A 22,054-nucleotide genomic window follows, 5' to 3' on the forward strand; every position below is an offset into this window, starting at 1 on the left:
GAGTGAGCCGGTGGGAGTTGGGTGGATGACAAGAAATTACTTAATGGAAACAATGTAGATTACTATGGTGATAGACATCCTAAAAGCCCTGACTTCACCACTACACATTCAACCCATGTAATAAAATTATACTTTTACACCATAAATGTATCGACATCTTTAAAAATGTCAAAAAGTGAGTTTCAACATCTATAATCCTCCCAATGCATCAAACACAGTTCTTGTTCTTCATATCATTACTCACTGTATTTAAAAAAAAATACAAAGAAGTAGATGTAATTAGTTGAGCAAAGTGAGGCTTTCATGGATTATTTTGGAAGCAATCCCTGAGCTTTGTGTTCAAGGATATTCTATTATTGTTCTTTATACACATTACATAAGGGTGTATTTCTGTGTGTCATTATTAAACCTAACATTATTAAGATAGATTTATGGGTAGAATGATCCTTCCTGGTAAGAAGCATAGTTTGACATTAAAATGAGCCCAGAGCTAAATATTGCATATGTCCAGAATAACTGGAGTTAGGTAGATCTGTAACTGTAAGATTGCGACAACTAACGATGTTCAACGGCAGAGCAGAATAGGAGATAAAGACTTATAGATGTTTCATGTAAAGGTGCATGTAGAGGTGTGTGGGAATTTGTGGATATATCTATAAACAACCTTTCTTTTATGTTTATTACTGCCTATTGACTATGTAATGATTGATTTTGTTGGTGTTCATACTTTCTTAATGTCACTAATGAAACTACAGAGAATTACTAAATTGTGGACTCATGCTGATATCTACTTCACTTTCTCAACTGAGAAGTCAAACTGTGTTGGGTTTTGGACGTTTTAAAATCTGCTGTATTTTTTAAGTGAAGACGATTAAGATGTGTTTTGTCTTGTCCTGTTTATGCTCAAAGTTGAATCATATGACTCTTCCTACTGGACCTATTAGTTGTATGCCTCCCAAAATATATCCTTAAATAGGTTTGTGAAAATCACATAGATAGTAAGAGTCAGAAGTGATAAGTGTACAACAGAATTACTCTAAAACCTAGTTAATCACACTACTACTTTGCCTCCTGGTTAATTATCTAATTCTTTTACTGCAAATGGTTACTTGCTTTTGACAGAGGTTAATAATATATCCATTAGAAACCATGTATAAAACTGTGCTTTAGGCCTTATCTCTAGTGCAGAAAAAGCTGCTACCAAATATTCTGAACATTGTGTTTAATATTTTGGCCCAATTATTCTGCTAGATGAGAAAACGCTAGTGCATTGACTGTTTTATTCAAGTTCTATGTGTTGGTTATGGAGAAAGCCCAGAATTCTACGTTGGGTGGCACGTTTCTGTGGGGTTTACAATCTACAACAAGTTAAAAAAGACATACAGAAAGACAATTCCCTAGACATGTTAGTTTAAATTGTCTACTTCACCTAGTTTCAAGCAGGAATACAAGCTCATAAACCAGTAGATATCATTGGATCATACTCAAAGGTAAAAAATAGTCTTCATCTTACAAAGGCTAAGATCTTTTGCCTAAGCATTTCAGAGAAGATTGAAAATTTTAGGTATGATCATATATAGGGTGATGAATCATACATAACCTCATTTTGGGCACAATTTAGGAGTTACCTGGATTTTCAAAGGCATATAACTGATTTTATTTAGTTTCTACCATCAAACATGCATTTCTTATCTTAGTAGTTTGACAAATTCATGCTTGTCTAGCAGTCAATATTTCAATTTTTCTAGTACAGAAAATAAGTAAGCAGTGGCCTGGTTCAGATATATTGTATTACTAAATCTATAAGACAGAAAAGTATGATACATGTTGACTTCTTATATAAGCTTTTATATTAGTAATTTCTATTTCTTTTGATCTTAAGTTACACTGTTTCAAAAAGTTAAAAAACCTTTTTGGAATTAGCAGTATAATAATGTAGAAAAGATAAACCAATCCATTTATGCAGCATTATATAATTTAGTTGATGTCAAATTAGCCTGCTTGAAGTTACTTTTTATAAAAATACTAACAAGTTGAAACATCAAAAAAAATAGATTTCTCTCTAATAGTAAAGATTTGTTATCTCTGTGTGTTTTCTTTCTTATGAACTTAAAAAAATCTATAATGATGCTTATGAACGTTTTTTTTTTTTTAGTCTCGCTCTGTCACCCAGACTGGAGTGTAATGACACAATCTCGGCTCACTGCATCCTCTGCCTCCTGGGTTCAAGTGATGCTCCTGCCTCAGCCAAGCAAATAGCTGTGATTACAGGTGCACACCACCATGCCTGGCTAATATTTGTATTTTTAGTAGAGGCGGGGTTTTGCCATATTGCCAGGCTCAACTCAAACACCTGACCTCAGGTGATCTGTCCATCTTGGCCTACCAAAGTACTGGGATTACGGGTGTGGGCCACAGCACTCGGCCATGAACTTTTAAAATAATATACAAATTAAATATTCAGTTAAGTTAGAGTAGTATAACATAGATCAGAAACATAGTTTCTTCATTTTACACTTATTTTATAATGAATTAAGTCAAACTGGTTTATGTAGAGGCTGACTATAGAAATATCAAAATAGTGTTGCCTTTTAGTGAATGTCAAATCCTTTTGATCAATAGAATCCTATGTTTCTACCTCATATAAATTTCTTAATTTTTAACCTATATAATAATGTGATATTACCGTCATGTATTAGACTTTTGCCTTACTAGACAGTTAACAATTTGAAATATGCAATTAGTTATCATCGTATTACCAAGTATATAAAAGTATTTATCCAATAAGTTGATACAATTGTTTTCAGAATAATTAAATGTTCATTCAAAGCAAGGATTAATATCCACAGATGATAATATTCCTGGTGCTTAATAAATCCCTAAACCATACCTTTGATGGATATGCAGATAGATACATAGCTCCTCATTTGTAAAATGAGGAGGCTAAAATGCCGTAAGGTTAGATATTAATCAAACTTATTCTTTGATCCTATAATTGCTAAAAGTTTTATTAAAGTTTAAAACCTTCATTCTCTCAAAGGTTGAATGATGCAAATTAACTATGCAAGTTATGAATTTTCTGTTTGAAACTCTTTTACTCTTACAAGTTGTAACTGGAGATGCTAGATACATAGCATATTTAAAGTTGTATTAATCCATTCCTCAGATAAGTGATCACTTAAATCTATAAGAATATAAATTAATAGTTCATCCATGTTAAAGATAGTTTCCTTTTATGCCCTAAATTAGAAGTAAAATTGGATGTTTATAAATTAAAGATTTTAAACCAAACTAAAAAACTATCCAATAAAATTAGTTCTGTACTTTGCCATAAAAAATATGCCTTCACAGCAACCTGGAAAGCTAGGTTTGAATTTAAAGTTCTCAGTCCCTTGGATGTCTGTGTTTGAATGTGCTGGTTGAGGAAGAGCTTAGACCCAGCCCCATGTCTTCGGCTCACAGCTTGCCCCATTGTATTCCCATCTCCGACCTTGTACCTGAAGGGACTTAATGCTTGCATGTGTAAACATTCCATCTTTTACTTTTAGGGTCCATCTAAACAGCCTTTGTAAAGAGCATCCCCTTGATCATTCCTTGGAATGTTCCCAGAAGTATATACACATCAGTGTGTTCTGCCTTAAGGAAGGCAGACTCAAAGAGGCCCATGCGAGAACTGGTAACATGGCCTTGGGACATTTGGGCAAGACCTTCTAGTGTCTTGGATACCTGGAACATGATCCAGAAGAGGAACCTGTGAGTTTTGGGTGGTCATGTCTTCTTGGCCCTACAGTCTCCTCCCAGGGCATGGCACCTTTTTCCTTGGTCTAAAGATGGTAAAGTTTTAGCTACATATCAGGCACAATTGTGTTTTCTTATCCTATTTGTTGGCAGGGTCCAAATTTCCTAGCTAGTATGGGTAAGTGGTTGTACATGTGGTTCAGGATCATTATAATAATATTTTAGTAACTAATTTTTCTTCTAGAAATATCAACTTGTATATTTTGGGGTACTTTTTATTCTGCCTTTTAACCATTAGTTTACAGTGGGGACTGCTCTTTTAACCACATGTGAAAGGATGGACGCGTAACTCATCCTGCCATAGGATTATTTGAGCTAAAGCTAGGTAAATGGATTAGGTCCCATTGTAGTAGAGAAATGTGAAGAGGGAAGCTATCTGGAAGACATTATTTCCAACCATATGGACAAAACCTAAGAAAGTATGCCAATATGCAGAAGAGAGTAGGACTCACACATGCTAGGACTGAGCAAAGCCACAATTTAGTGCTTTTCTCCAAGGCATAAGGACTTTAAAATGTAATCTCATTGAGTTGTTCAGGTACCTAAATTATATAGAAATTATCAGAACAGTACAGAAACTGCAGAAATAGCCATTAGCTCTTTGAAAAAGCTGTTTCTCTCCACTTTAAATGGGATATCGTTTATTTTCCACCCGTTTGAGAGCAGCTCGATTCTTAATAGTGTGACAGATTTTTAATCCCTAACCTGTGAGTACTGAGGATCCTTGTGAGTGTGTGAGGCCATATGGTGCTTTTCTGCAGTCATATGGAAAACCAGCTGGGCTGCCTAAAGATTTATGATCAATTATCTATGCTTAAAGGGCATAAACTCATTGAACAATGGCTCTTTCTGGGTTGCTATGTAAGGGGGAATACTCAGCTATTATGGAGTTTCTTTGTCAATAGAAAAAGTTATTAACTCAAATTACGAAAGTTTATGCTTAAAATAGACTATAGTTTATAATAAAATTAATAAATGTTTTGATAGTTTTGGTCTTCCTATGTTAAACATCCACGAACAAAAACACACACACAACACATAGTCAAACCCGCATGCACAAAAACTATCAAAATTTGTTGAATGATTTAAATACTGTTCTAGCACTTATGTATAAAAATCATATCGTTTAAAGTTGCTTTCCTTTTATATTTTCATGATCATTTTATTATAAATGGTTCAAGCTGGGAAAACATTTCATGACTCTAATTCTAATTCATGTCTTATTATTATCCAGTCCTCCATTGTTGTCTCTAATTTGGCAGCTGACCACTTTGGGGAAAATATTATAATCTCTCTATGTTGTCCTTAATGTAAAGATAGTTTTGTTTATTAATAATCTGTGCGTATTTATTGTGACTATTGGCAGATATACATGATTAATAATATCCCCATAGTTCTAGGAATAATTTGATAAATAATCCCTATAAGCTGTTTGTACTAGTTTGAGTAAAATTCTCATTTATTAGGTATTCATTTAATAATATTCTTCCTTTTATAAAGGAACAGTTGTTCCTTTATAAAAATAATTGAATATAATGACTCCCAGTTCTGAAAAAGGTGCACATAGAATGATGGAAAGACTTAAAATGAGACTAAGACTGAACTGGAAATTAAGCCATTAATCTTCCCATTTTCTAATTTTTTAAGGGTGAAATTCTGGTGTTAAAAAAATCAATCTTTATCTGTTACATTGCTTCAAATGTCACACTTGAATCATTTACTTCTAAAGCTTTGAAAAATTAGAATAAACTCTAAACTATAATACTTTCAAGTGTCTAATATTTTGTATCATGGATTTATGATATGTAGTCAATTACATTCATGAGCATGCTAATATACTACATTAACCCTAGCTGATTGTTTTATGCTGTAAATATAACTTTGCTTATTTTTTATTTTCATAATGAATATCCACAGTTATCCTAAATTATGATTCATTGACAAAGTTCAACTGAATTACAATATAAATGATTTTTTAAATAAATTTAAAGCAATCAATAATTATTTATGCCCTGCCTACCTCAACAAAAAAAATGAATCAGATTACCACTCTTACAAAGTCAATTTAGTTTATATATGCATATCATGATACCATTATAGACAGTGAAAATTGATATCTATTTTATAAGTAATTTAAAATCTATTTACTGTCAAAACTAGAATCAATGAAATTTTAATTATGATAATGTATCTTTTCAAATAATAGACATTTTTAGTAATATACTGCCAGTAATGAAATATAAATTTATATCGTGTCTGTACTCACATTCACATATAACTTTCTTTTTGAGATATCATTAATATAAAATAATTATTATTCAACTACAGTCAAAACCAATATTTTCTTTACTAAATTGGTTTATAAAGTTATTAAATTTCATGTAACAATACTTATTTGCTTTCCATAAGTAGAAAAAAGGCTGAATGCAAAGAAATTTTAAAAATACATACACAGATACTAAACATCACTAATATTAATAGGTTATCAAATTTATGAAAGTATTTGGAAATTCAATGAGATCTTTCTCTTAATAATTACTTTACATTTTTAAAGAGTTTTCCTATGTCTTTCATTTTTACATAAGGCAAACACTTTTTTTTCTAAAATTTACCTTAGGCATGGGTTTGACACAGAAGAATATTCAAAATATTACATTTTCTTCCACTGTTGTATGATTTATTGTTTACTTATTATTTACGGATTTTTCTACTGGGTGAGATTGTTGAATTGGGGAGAGAAGAAAAATGTGAAAGGGTGAATACCAGATAAATATTGATTGAATGATTAATCTGTTAGGACGTGTATGCTCTTTAGCAAACCCCAGAACTTCCCTCGGTACATCTGTTATTAAACAAAACAAAAGAAAACAAAACAAAAAATCCTCCTTACCTGCGGAAAATCTATATTATTTGGAATTATAATGGCAGAATTATTCTCTCAGAAAATATATGCTTAATATGACAAAATAAATTTAGTGAGTAAATAGTAAAGTTGTCTTCTACACTAAATTTATTATGATATATACATATGCATGCAGTAATATCAAATGCAAATGGGATTCATGAACACTGATTAAGGTGTGTAAAATAGTTTGAAATATTCATGCTATAAAATTAATTATTAACTGCATTGTTTAATGAGAATACACAACTTGTATTTTCCTTTAGATTTTCAAAGTACTAAAACTCTATTTTATGTATGCAGGTAAGCTTTAATTTGAAAAAGCTTTAGTGTTTATATTAATTGCTGTTCACTTCTCTGCCTATATTGCTACTGCCAAATTGATAGAACAAGTTAAAAAATTCAGACTTTGGGGTATAGAAATGTTATAAAAATAACCTCTAAAACTGTAATAACTAAGTATGCACATTTTTTAAACTACAAAACATGATTGGAGAAGATGAAAATGATACTTGAAGTTCATGTCTATTTATACTCCTTCAGTAAAATTAGACATAATTAGTTCCCTATAGTCATTAAAAATATGAGAGGTGATTTAATTGTTTGGGGGGCTCCCAATCTGATGACTATCCCAGAACTGTGGCTCAGACAAAGCATATTTATCATGCATCATAACAAGTGAACCTATAAAATCTATAGAGTGAAATGATATAAATCAGCAGGCAATAAATACTTACTGAACCTCTGGAATTTTAGAATTCCCACTTCTACAATGAAACAATATGGACTCTGTAAGGACAGTAGGAGAAAATATTTAATGATCTAGAATACAAATGACAAACTGGTGGGTGATGGGAGTACATATTCACTGGACTAATGGGATTTTGAAAATTCTCATTTCTTTAATAAAGAAAATGAACTATTTATGTGGCCAAAATATACATATAAGGATGATCTGTGTTAGTGGTTGGACACCAGTGGCTTGAGGGATTTGGTATAATAATGTAATAAGTTTACCCTGAATTGATTGAGTGGGCAGCATCAATTCTAAACTTAATTTAGTCACCAACATTTAAAAATCCACAATTTTTCTGTGAGAATCCATTCTCTAACTTAGAGAATCTGATACCATGGGTACCTCATTAACACACAGTGACAATCTATTCAGTTTGAGGGACAGCTGCATCTTAAACAGGGTGCCCATTTTTTCCTTTTTCATGATTCAGATCCCTTCTTCTCTGAGTCATAAAGATTAGGTTTCATATGGAACTGCCCGAGAACCTCCCTCACCAGCTTCATCTTCATCTCCATCCTGTGTGTCTATTTTATATTCATGGCAATTATTGCTACTGGACATTTCTTCTTTGTTTAGATCACTCAAATTTTGGCTGTCAGGTTCTCCAGGACCTAGAATAAAGCCTGTTGAATAGAAGAGTCTAAATAATATTTATGAAATGAAAGTCATGTGTCTAAGTGTAGGTTGTCATTTATTTGTATAATGTTTCTGTTGCTTTGCTCACAGTAGGAAATAGAAAATTTTTCTTATGGTTAAAATTATATCAAGAGTAAGAAATACAAGATTAACCGGGATCACGAGAAGTTTTATATATTCAGGTTGCTTCACATTTTATTATCTTCCTTTTTGAGGTTTTTAGAAGATTATTTATTCTGAAAGTGAACAACTGTATTACTATCATTAATGGTCTCTATTTCTTGGTAATTTGCAAAATTTGTTTATTGTACAGCATTCTTTAAAAATATCTGTTTAATTATCATATCCTTGAAACAATACTATTTTAAAATCATTATAGATTTATCACACATTACTCACATTTGCTACTTTTTTTTTTTTTTTAAGACACAGTTTCACTCTGTCACCCAGGCTAGAGTGCAGGGGCACAATCTTGGCTCATTGCCACCTCCACCTCCTGGGTTTAAGCGATTCTCCTGCTTCAGTCTTTTGTGTAGCTGGGATTACAGACATGTGCCACCATGAAAATTTTTTTATCATTAGTAGAGGCTGGATTTCACCATGTTGGCAAGGTTGGTCTCGAACTCCTGACCTCAAATGATCGGCTCATCTCAACATTTAATACTTATAATTTTTTTATATTACTACCTCTTTATCTTGTTAATTTTTTTCTAAGTGAGTACAACAATGACTGGCAGAATTGTGAAACATTTACTCATTTATTGGAAACAACTCATTCTATTTATGTGATATTATAGTATAGTCATGAATGTTATGATTAACTGGGTGAAGAATGTATAGGATATCGCTATTATTTCTTACAAGTGCATGTAAATCTACAATAATTTTAGAATTATAATATTCAAAATAAATCTAATTCCTGGAAGAATCTTCTGTATAAATTCAGAAATTCTTGTTAAATGACTAAATCTATAAATAAATTGATAATTTCTATTCTATTTATTCTTTAAAATGACTCTAAATGGAAGACAAAATATACTGAATGCTGTATTGATTGGATGACAAGAATAATTTGCATAGCCACGTGTTTCAATAAAATCTCACTCTCCTGGCCTCTATAGTTTCATCTGCCAGAACACAAAATAAGACTCTTGTAGTTAGTCCACAAGGTCTGGCAAGGCCTCCTTCTTTTCTCCCAACCTTTCCTGTTTCACTAATATCATCTATTTAGAAAACAAGTCTTTAAAAACATATGTACAATGAAAATTGATAAACCATCTCCAAACAAGATTAAAGCAGAATTAATCTTGTTATAATCTGCATCCCTTTTTACTTCTGCTACAATTAGAAGCTAAGACTCAACAGGCTAGCCCCCATCTTCTACTCTTTCACAGTCAAGCACCCCTGTTTGACCTCACTAACTCTTTCACTGTCTTCTTGAGAACACTAATTATCAGCAAAATTCCCCATAAAAATAATTTTCCTTCTTATGGCTGCATAGTATTCCATGGTGTATGTGTGCCAAATTTTCTGAATCCAGTCCATCGTTGATGGGCATTTGTTTTGGTTGCAAGTCTTTGCTATTGTGATGAGTTCATGTCCTTTGTAGGGACATGGATGAAGCTGGAAACCATCATTCTCAGCAAACTATCACAAGGACAGAAAACCAAACACCGCAAGTTCTCAATCATAGGTGGGAATTGAACAATGAGAACACTTGGACACAGCAAAGGGAACATCACACACTGGGGCCTGTTGTAGGGTGAGGGGATGAGGGAGGCATAGCATTAGGAGATACACCTGATATAAATGACGAGTTAATGGGTGTAGCACACCATCATGGCACATGTATACATATGTAACAAAGCTGCGTGTTGTGCACATGTACCCTAGTACTTAAAGTATAATAAAATAAATAAATAAAATAATAATTTTATTTCTAAGTATTACCTCCATTTTTTTCCACCCAAAGCAGGTTAATAAAAATGGCTCTACTGGTCAGAGATTAAGATGCATGAATTGCAACTCTATCAAGTATGTGTGTGTGTGTGAGTGAGTGAGTGAGTGAGTGAGTGAGTGAGTGAGTGAGTATGTGCGAGGGTGGGAGGGGCCATTCTTTCCCAAACTCTATTACCATAAGCCTAGAATACAGTACACACCCTCAAGCCTTCTCAAATATCTCTTGTGTAAATCTATTCTTTGTGTCTCTTAAAATCTTCAGAACTATGGAGTTGAGAAGAGAGAATCATATGTTTATACATTTTTAAACTTTAGCTTATCTGAATAAAATGCAGTCATGAAATTCCAGTCAATACCACAAGTCACAACTTCACGTTTGCATTTCTGCCTACCATACTTAAACAGAATACATCAAATTTCTACCTTATTTTAATGTCCTTCAAAAATGTTACAGTACATAAAAACAAGGGAGGTGAGCTTGATTTTTTTACACGTAAACTTTATAAATAATCATTATAATCATCTGTTAAAATGACATTGAAAAAGAAAATACTGTTCAATACTTCATAAGTAAGAATTTATTTCGTACGCTTTGTAAAATTTATAGAAAGGTCATATTTAATTGAATTTTATTATTTTACAAATTAAAAACTGTCTAAAATTGACACAGAACTAGAAACTATAAGGTATTTATTTCAGTATTGTGTTTTAAAAGTTGCCATTGTCAAGTGTTTTTGAAAATGTCATAAAATCTTGCTAATGCACCTAATAAACTACACTGCAGGGTATGTATTACTCTAAGCCATCTGGAAAGCAGTTAATGCCCTAAAGCACAAGAACTGATAGCCCCTTTATTTTCATCCTTGCTAGCTGTAGTTCTTTAAACCATTGTACAGTTTCTAAATTAGCTATGTCAATGTTCACACGAAAATTAGAGAATACAAAAAGATAGCTGTATTGAAAGCTAAAGAACCTAATATTCAACAAAATTTCTCATGCTACATATTGCATATTGTTGTGCTGTAATTTATGTGAAGAGTAAAACAAAACAACATGAAATAAATTGAAATTTGTATATTTTAATAGAACATTTACCTGCAGTTTTCTACATACCTAAAGGCATACCTTGGAGATATTGTGGGTTCAGTTCCAGACCACTGAAATAAAGGAAGTCACATATATTTTTTGGTTTTCCAGTTTACATCACACTGTAGTCTACTAAATGTGCAATAGCATAATGTCTACAAAAATTATATACATACCTTAATTAAAAAATACTTCATTGCTAAAAAATGTTAACAATTATCTGAACCTTTCGCAAGGGATTCTCTTTTTTTAGTGGAAAGTCTTGCCTCAATCTTGGTGGTTGGTGATTGTGGTGGTTGCTGAATGTTGGAATGGCTGCAGCAATTTTTTAAACTAAGATGGCAATGAAGTTTGCCACATTGATCGACTCGCCCTTTTAAGAAAAATTTTCTGTAGCATTGTTAGGGTTTGGCTGTGTCCCCACCCAAATCACATCTTGATTTGTAGCTCCAGTAATTCCCACATGTCCTGGGAGGGACCCAGTGGGAGATAATTGAATCACAGGCACAGTTGCCCCATACTGTTCTCATGGGAGGATACAAGTCTAAAAAGATCTGATTGTTTTATAAAGGGATTCCCTTTTTCCTTGGTTCTCATTTCTGTGTTGCCTGCTGCCATGTAAGATGTGCCTTTTGCCTCCTGCCATGATTGTGAGACCTCCCCAGCCACATGAAACTGAGACTCTATTAAACCTCTTTTTCTTTATAAATTACCCAGTCTCAGGTGTGTCCTTATTAGCAGCATGAGAACGGACTAATATAAGCATGCAATGTTGTTTCATAACATTGTATCCATAGTAGAACTTCTGTCAAAATTGGAGTCAATCATTTAAACCCTGCCACTGCTCTATCAACATTTATATGATGTTCTAAATCCGTTGTTGTCATTTCAACAATGTTCATCAGAATTCAAATCCACCTCAAGAAACTACTTTCTTTGCTGAACCATAAGAAGCAACTCCTTATCTGTTATAATTTTATCATGAGGTTGCAGCAAATGAATCCCATCTCCATTTTCACTTCTGATTCTCTAGCTATTTTCACCATATCTGCAATTATTTCCTCCATTGAAGTCTTAAATCCCTCAAAATCATCCATGAAGGCTGGAGTCAATTTCTTCTAAACTCCTGTTAATGTTCATATTTTGACCTCCCATGAATCATTAGTGTTCTTAATGACATCTAGAATGGAGAATCCTTTCCAGATTTTTGTGGAGCAGTCAGAAAACACATATTTATCAACTGATTTGGTCATCTTATATAGGGGTGTGTTATTGTGGACCAAAACAATAGTAACATCACAGATCACTGATCATAGATTATCTTAACAAATATAATAATAATAAAGTTTAATATTGGTAGAATCACTGAAATGTGTCACAAAGACGCAAAGTGAGCACATGTTGGGAAAATGGCATTAATAAATTTGCTCCATGTAGGTTTACTATAAACCTTCAATGTATCAGAAATATAATATCTGTGAAGCATGATAAATTGAAATACAATACAATTACGTGTGCCTATACAAAATCTATGCTGTTCAATGGTTTAAGTTTTTTTTTTTTTTTGCATTTTTCCTTGTTATTATTTAACTAAAATCTGTCCTCCCAGTAACTAGTATTTTTTCTAAATTCTCCCTTTATAGAAACACATCACCCTTACATTAAACCTTTTTTCAGAAATCTAAAAAGAGTATCATATTTCAAGTTTGTTTACTTCATTTTCTCAAAACTTTCCCATGTTGAGCAGTTCCTAGTATCTTTAGTGTTGATCTCAATCATCCCTACGTAGTTCAGTTTATCAGTGTCTCATATAAATGTGGCGCTTTAAATTGGCTAAAACGGTGCCCATGCAGTCAGACCAACATAGTAAGTATTGAATATTTTTACATTTTTATTGGGAAACTTACTATTAACTTTATTTAGAATTTCAGTGTCTTGTTTCCATTAAATTTTCTAATATTTCAATGACTTTCGCTTCCTAGCTTCTTCAGTAAAATTAATTATCCCATCGTCATGTATTCACCTCTGAATTATTTTTTGAAAATTGCACATTCCTCTCTATACCGACAGTGTTTTAAATTAATTATCTACCTATTTGACTGTCTCTCTTATAAGACCTCAAGTCTTTGAGTACAAGAACAAACACGTTTGTCTTGATACCCCTGGTGTTTAATGAAAGAACAGATTTACAAATTACTGAATGATAATTCAAATTTTAAAAGTTCAAGACCTGACATTTCACTTCTAAATCCCTATGCTTTGTAATAAAATTCCCAATCATAAAACTCTTTCAACAATTTATTAAAAATGATTAACCATAAGGTAAAACGTGGCTACATTATACTTCTATGATACATGGAAAAATGAACATTTTCTTCTTTTAATGTGAGACAAAAAATTATTTCAGATATAATTAAAATAATGCTATAATGCTATGCATATTACTCTAAATAATATTATAAGCATATTCAAAAATTTATATTTTAATATCTCATTTATAGGGCTACATGTAATAGAAAGTATAAAGAACACTTTTTCCAGATCAAATTTTAAGAGTTACTATGACAAAATAGCTTTTAAGATACATACATGTCTCAATTTCCAGAGCAAAATAAAAAATTATTACAGCAGAATACTTCCCATCTGTAAATGTGTCTAAATAAATAATAATTGTATTAATAAGCTAGAGATTGTAGGTGTTGTTTTTTTAGTTGCATCATAGCATTTACAGATGGGAGAAAATTTGGATTTTTAAGAGCCATCTGCTGTAATTTGCTATTTGTTGGCACTTTTTCATGATAAATTCTTTCACTTTTATCTATTTTTAGCAAAATAATTTCATAAAATTCTGCCCATGTAAGATGCTGTTAAGTGTTAATTTTTAAAAAGAGGAAACTTTATTTTCAGTAATATTAGAGCTGGAAAATGTTTTGATGACAGATTTCCACCTGAAATTATTTATTTTTAGCATGGAAATTATAATTTTATTTTTTTCCACACCGAGACTGAGTACATAATGCCAAAGTAACTACCTAATTCAATTAATTTGATAAACTCAAAAAATTTTAATTGAGTTTTTAAAATACTCAATATATAACTTTATCTTAGAATAAACAAAATAACAACAACAAAAACTAAGCTGATTTAACCAAAGTTTGCATTTTCATAAATATGCAACATCAGTCTCTAAGTTTCAAGGGCATTTAGCCTTCAGATACTCGAGTTTTATTTATGAGATTTCAAATTCTTTATGACCTTAAGAATACCATCTCAAAATTAAACAATTGCGTTTCCACATTATTTTTAGACTGTTAATGCTTTTTTCTTATTTTCTGCTCCTGGATTTGCTGTCTTTTTTGATATAATGAAAAGTCAAGTGAAACTGGCATAAAAAAGTGTTTGGAAGACATGTCCAAATATATTTCCTAAGTGCTGATTTTAGGCACTGAAAATTTATTGGACCCTTGAAATACTTTCTTTGATCTATGTAAGAGACTTATTGACTTAGAGATAAGTCTCTTTCAGTACATATTTCTGTTCCTTTATCCCTAATTTGCTTCTGAAACTCAACATTTAAAAAGAAAATGAAGATAGAGAGATCATTAGGATTTATACCTTCAGAACGCTGAGACAGTAGCACTCTGAATAAAATTTTTATGAGACATGACTTTAAATATTAACCATGCAACCACAAGCTATTATTCAAGTTCTATATGGAGGTAGCAACTCATCCATTGTTTTCTACTCGAGAAGCAAATTTTGTAAAATTTTAAATACTTGCTAAATAATTAAATAAACTTTTATTAATTCAAAATATTAGAAGTGATAAAATCCTTTTCTTTCTCTCATGTAGTCCAGAGCTTCACATCAGTGTATTCTTTTCTCATTTACAAAAAGAAACCATTTTCTTCATATCATTTTTAAAGGGGGAACGATTTCCTTTGTACCTCATACTTTATTCCCATTTTGTACTTCCTCAATGAAGACTTATCTGAACACTTCAGCCATACACATTTTCTCCCACCACTTAACTCATTCATGTTAATAATCTGTTTTTTGAATCAGAGATCCCCCGATCTTATGTAACAATGACTCTATGAAGTTTTTACAAGTTTTGCCGTCCCCCTTCCCTTCCACTAAGCAACTGGAAGTCCTCAGAACCATAGGCCACGTAGTCAGTTTCTTCATATTTGTTACAGCACCAGCACTGAACAATGCACAAAACAAGTGACTTTAAAATACTTTCTGAATTAACGTATGGTTTAGATGAGTGCTTATTGAAACTAATTTTATGTCAGATGAACAAGTGTGGGGGGCAAACAGCATTTAGTCTCTAATAGGGATTGGCATAAGTGGTCATAACTCTGGCAAACATCATGCTGCCAGTCTAAAAGAAAACAGCTGGCTAACAACCATCAGATTGAAATTCTCAGTTTTTTTCTCCAAGGGTAAACTGAGGGTGAATTAAAGCTCTGAAGTCTACTAAAACACGTAAATTATACTTTTTTCTCCCTTCAACTGAATAGGCATGGTTTTATAAGCACAGTTTAATCCAAAAAGCAGATGTAGTTTTTCCTTACGATACAAAATAGAGCCAACTGGCATGCATAGTAGTTTTTTTTTTCTCTCATGTCATTATTGGAAGTGGCAGGTTGAAAGAACTAAGAATTATAATTTCAGGACATGGCAGTATATGCAAAGAACAAAGTTCCAATTCTTTAGAGGAAATAGAAAAAATGGAGGAAGAAAAAACATGAACTTTATGGAAAAAAGTAGTGGCATAAAAAAATGTCAATCAGAAATTACATTATGAAATAGGCAAGTGCAATACTAAAAACAAGTATTATAAGTCCCCAAATAGTCTTTAAACATGTATGTAAAGGGATCTTACATTTTTAATAGATACATTTCAATTCAGCAAATTAGATATTTGCGATCATTTGATTAGCCTCCCTGCAAATAGCTAAATGCCCTCCTCAATGTACCCAAGAGATACCACATTTTCTGGTGTAATGGCCAGTGAGACTATACTTGAATCTACATAATTTTCTAGATCGAACTACTGATTTTAGCTTTTACATGAGAAAGATGGTTTCTTAATGTTTTCTGTACCCTTATCAAATAAATAAGTGCTTGCTGCTCCATAAGTATTTTTTGGTATGCTGATATACAGAATTGTAATAATCAGATGGGTCAACTATATAGTTTTATAATCAGAAGATAGTTATTCTGAATCCAATGCTGACACCTGCCAGCTGTATGATGTGGTCAAAGTGGCATCAATTTTAGACTTTTTAATTTTTTAGTTATTGTAATATTTAAACTAAATTTATGTAAAGCACTTCATTCTATACCTGGTGCATATTAGATTAATAAATGGAATCTATGTTATTGATAATAAAAAAGGACATTACAGAATTTGATCTCATATTGAAGTAGAAAACATGTAAAATGCCAGCTCTCTTCTGGGTCACATAAGAAAGAGTTTAAAGTCCTGGTAAGCTGAACATTTACATTTTCTTTTGCTTTTCAAGTCCACAGTCTCTAAACAAAACCACAATGTGGAAAGTAAGCAGAGTCCTTAATAGGGGTTTTTTAACTTTAATTAGTGAAAAGAGTGAGACACTTCCTTAGAAAGTTTTAATTATCAATTTTAATTATCAGCCTATCATACTTTTGATTCAGATCACTATCTAGATCTAATCTAGAACAAGTCATTCAGTTTAGGTAGTCAAGGCACTAGTAAGGAAAATTAGAACTTGAGTATGTATTTAAGAACTCATGGCTGCAAGCAATAGACTGGGAATGAACTGAAATGTTTCATAACAACTTCTATCCTATGTATTCCATTCTGCATCAGGATTTCCATAGTGTTTAACAAGAAACATGGGGCATTTTTTGTTTTAATTTGGATTTCATTATGTAGCTAAATCTAGTATGGAATGCATAATTACATTTCAGAGTAGAAGCCAAGAAACCAATGCCCTTTGTGTCTTCTAAGATGTACAGTGTACTGGGAAAAGGAAGCCAAAATATGGAAATCTTAAGTACGCACTGCAGGCTCCTAAAAGATTCAGTAAAAACAATGACAACAACAATCAAAAGAGCAACTAAAATGTTAAGTGTTTACCATATATATTACAATCGCATTTCTGGGTTATTTTCTATTAACTCGTCTTTAATCAGAAGAACTCTATGCATTAAGTACTCTTACTATCCAAAATTTAAATATAGGTAAACTGAGGACTGGAGAGGTTAAATAATTTCCCAAAGAGTAACACTTGTAAGTAAATATGTCTGAAAGGATTTTACAAATGTGAATACATCTTTTGAGATTGGGGTGGATAACTTGTCTAATCTCTCTGGAGAGAAATGCTCTATTCCTGCTAGAATTAATTATGTGTTTATTTATGTATGACAGTATTTCAGAGGTCACACTATAATTTAATAGTTAACATCTAATAATACTAGATTATTTGCTTAATTTTAGATTTTGATTGTTATTTGTACCACATGGTATATCAGAAAAAAACAAAATATTTTCATCTTCTCTCAATTATCTAACTTTGTGAGAGGAGATGTGGGGGCCTCATGTAGTCTCTCACTCAGGAAATGCATATTGCTTGAGAGAAATATAGCATAGCATACGGCTCATGTCATCTGATGGACAGGGCACCTCCCAGAGACTGCCTACTGAGGACTGATTAAAGTCTCTTATGTGGCTGCATCTTGACCTGGGTCACTGCTCATCTCCACAAGGAGGGATCAGATCACTTCTCATTACCAGAAATGTTCTGGTAGCGACATTTCTCATAATCTATACAGTTTTTCACAGCAAGCACTAAGAGGAAGACATTATTCTATCTCTACAATTCATATTTTCTGTCCCATGATAAATTTATTCCCATAATGATTGATATTGGGAAGGTTAACTCTCTTCTGAGGAAATCCCAAATTTGTAGGGATATAGTCTACTTTAAAAGGATATGGTCTGCTCAGTCCCTCAAAAGAAGAATCACATGGCTCTCACACATGACCTCTTTTCACAATATTGCTTTGAAATGAATAAAATAAAATATATACAATTGTAAGGAAACCCAATTATATTGAAATAGATGGGCGTTCAAATTTATACTTTAAATAAACAAATACAGTAGTGTCTCTAAAACCATGATTTCAAAGGAGTGACAAGTTAGATAGCATTTCAAGATTTCTACAGCATTTTTAAGATAGTAAGGAAGGATCAAAGAAATATCTATTGGTGACAGAGTCATAAGTACTACTAACAGTTTTGAGGTTAGTGAATATATAGATAAATGTTTTTCCTGTAAAAGTTCAACAGGATTCTACAATTTTTATCTGCAAACTCTTTGAGGATGCTTATGACTTAGATTATGACCTAAAACTCCAGTCTGAATGCAAATAAAAGAATCTAGGAATCTACAGAATAAGCGACTTAAGAGGAATTAAGAGTAAGAGGCAAAAAGTTTTTAAGAAAAAGAAGGTCTGTTTCAAATAATTTGAACAAGGTAAATGAACTGAGCTTCTCAAAACGCCAAGGAAGATTACAATTCACACATAAATGTATTTTATTTTATTTTATATTTTATTTTATCCCATCCCATCCCATCCCATCCCATCCCATCCCATCCCATCCCACCTCACCTCACCTCACCTCACCTCACCTCACCTCACCTCACCTCACCTCACCTCACCTCACCTCACCTCATCTCATCTCATCTCATCTCATCTCATCTCATCTCATCTTAGAGACAGAGTCTTCACTCGTGTGGCACAGGCTGGAGTGCAATGGTGCGATCTTGACTCACTGCAATCTCCGCCTCCCGGGTTCAAGTGATTTTCCTGTCTCAGCCTCTGGAGTAGCTGGCACTGCAGGTGCTCGCCACCATGCCTGGCTAATTTTTGTATTTTTAGCAGAGACAAAGTTTTGACATGCTGGCCAGCCTCTCAAACTCCTGACCTCAGGTGATTTGCCCATCTCGGCTTCCCTGCATGCTGCAATTACAGGGATGAACCACTGCGCCCGGCCTCAAAAATGTATTTTAGAAGAAATAAAAATCAAGGAAAATGACTGGGCGTGGTGGCTCAAGACTGTAATCCCAGCACTTTGGGAGGCCGAGGCGGGCGGATCACGAGGTCAGGAGATCGAGACTATCCTGGCTAACACGGTGGCACCCCATTTCTACCAAAAAAAAAATACAAAAAAAAATTAGCCGGGCGTGGTGCCGCCGGCTGTAGTCCCTGCTACTCAGGAGGCTGAGGCAGGAGAATGGCATGAACCCCGGAGGCGGAGCTTTCAGTGAGCCGAGATGGAGCCACTGTACTCCAGCCTGGGTGAGAGAGTGAGACTCAGTCTCAAAAAAATAATAATAATAAATAAATAAATAATAAATAATAAATAAATAAATCACGGAAATTAAATCTGGTTTGTTATGGAGTAAAGAGAAAAGACTTATGCACTTGCAACTTAAACTCTGTTGGAAGAAGAAACTCAAATCCAACGGGGAATTGGTCAAAAATCTTGAAGGATAAAAAACTTGATCCATGCAAAATAATGATAATGAAATATATGGGCCCAAACAAACGAGAAATGGAGGTAATCACTTCTGTAACCTCAAAATACAGAACAAACATAACTGATATCCGGGGAACATATACAATGTGGTGATGAACATCTTTGTATAAAGCTTTGTGCACATCTGGGTATAACTTCCTGGGATAGAAGTCTAAGAGGAAAATTTGGGGTTCAAAGAATATACAGGACAGAACAGTAAGTAGCATCATCATTACAAATCTCCTTATTGTTAAAGAGATGAAGAGACCTGTCAAACATTTGCCTGCAGGTAGGCCTTGTCACTAATCCCCCTGTTTGCCAGTGGGCCAACTTTGCCTGGTTTATCCCCAAAGCAGTCATATTTACTAGCTTGGCCATTTCACCTGTTTTTAAAGAGGTAAAACTTATCTGGGACTAGAAGTGAACATCTGCTCATACAGAAAAAAAAAAAGTAACCTCACTGTTAACCAGGCTATGAGAACAGACACATAAAGCCAAGCTTCAAAGTTAACAGGAGACATAGTTTCTCCCAAAGTCATGCAGCAGCTATACAATGACATGACTACCTATTTTAGTAACTACTGTTTTCTTACCAGTGATGTTCCAAACCCACTTTGCCACACCCATCTCTGACTGGGGATATTCAGTTGCTAAACTACTCTCGCCTCATGGCAGGCACCAAACCCTACATAATTCCTCTTCTCCTAATCTCATCACAGAAACAGCTGATCTATGCTTCTCTTAGTTCCTTCCTCAGAACCCTTCAGTTGGAAACCGAGAAAACCCAACGCTTACAAAAGTTATTTCCCCTTCCTCTTGTTGAGTGGCATTCCATGGTTTGCCTGGAGTGACTTTTTGCATTGCATAGAGTCATAAAACTGATTTTTTTAGACTATAGGTTTTTGCCTGTGATTTTGTCCAAAGCACATTCATGGTTCCCACCAACTCAGGCTACTATTACCACTGAATAGTACTAAACCAAGTAGCTCCCTGTATTTTAGCCTCCTCTCTCCATTCCATCACTGTTTCAGCTACTTTTCATTCTTTACTACTGACCGCTTGCTTCTACTTACCTCTGGCACTCATGACCACAATACATTATTGAAAGTCTTCTTGGCAAAGCCATTGTTTTTACTCTGTGATATTCTGAGGCTCTTTCATCTTTTCTACTGGTCAGCCACTTTGAATTGCCTACTCAACTTCTTCTCTTCAATATGTCTCAAGCACATGAAAATATGTACGTCTCAATTTTCTAACCAGAACACGGTGTTTACTCATTCTTTCCCATTTTAGTTCCACTCTTTACAGTTGGTCAAGCCAAAAACCTGGAATTACAAATTAAACACGTAATGCATTCCTATACCTCACTCTCCCTTTACTACCTCCAATTTGTGAGAAATTTCTGCTGATTCTACTTACAAAAGATACAACTTGAAGTACCCTGTGTACACGTCTTCACTACCATTGACTTTGTCCGAACTACCATAATTTCTCACCTGATCTTCCACAAAAGTCTGCAATAATACTTTCAATTTGTTTGATTATTTATAAACATATTTTATCTAATTTTTATATATTTTATAACTCTTCTTATAATTGTCAGAATTATAAACCTTTTTTTCTTTATGTTTCAATGAATGTCTCTGTGCTAGATACTTTAATAGACACTGAAGATACATAAATAATTATATATCTTCCTTGTCCAGACAGTAGTGGAGAAATAGACAAGAAGATCCAGGATCAGAGCAAAAGAAGACAATGAAAATAACTGAAGAAAGTGTGAAAATATATGTAAAAATATAATATAGATAATCAAAAGGATATTTCCCATTAAGTCACAGAACTCTCACTTGCTTGAGCCTGGATTTTAAGGCCCTGAGAGAGGACTCTAGGAATGCATTTGCATGGTCATATGTTTTTTCAGAATGTGCAGAAGTAAGGTATTTTAACCACACTTGTAAAGACCACTGTCTTTTTCCACTTAGACCTCCCTCAGACACACATCCTTTCATCTAAGGTAGCATTGCAGTGGTCACAGATATTTTTGGGGATCTGGTAAAAGGAAGTTGAGTTGGAAATACATTTAGTTTTGGTTTAGTGGGATGTATTTTTGTGGTTCATAGTCATTTCAGTGTACAGTTATATTCTTGCAAGCCAGCATGCAACAGCAATGACTGTGAAGAATGTTCCTCACCTTCACTGTGCCAACTCACCCATCGTCTTGACAAGAAAGACAGGACCAGAGGTTGTATCACATATGTACTGAAATCTATCAAGTTAAATTTAAAAGCCACTTAAATAT

The sequence above is a fragment of the Macaca fascicularis genome, chromosome 5 (genome assembly GCF_037993035.2).
Source record: "Macaca fascicularis isolate 582-1 chromosome 5, T2T-MFA8v1.1".
Classification (NCBI taxonomy): domain Eukaryota; kingdom Metazoa; phylum Chordata; class Mammalia; order Primates; family Cercopithecidae; genus Macaca; species Macaca fascicularis.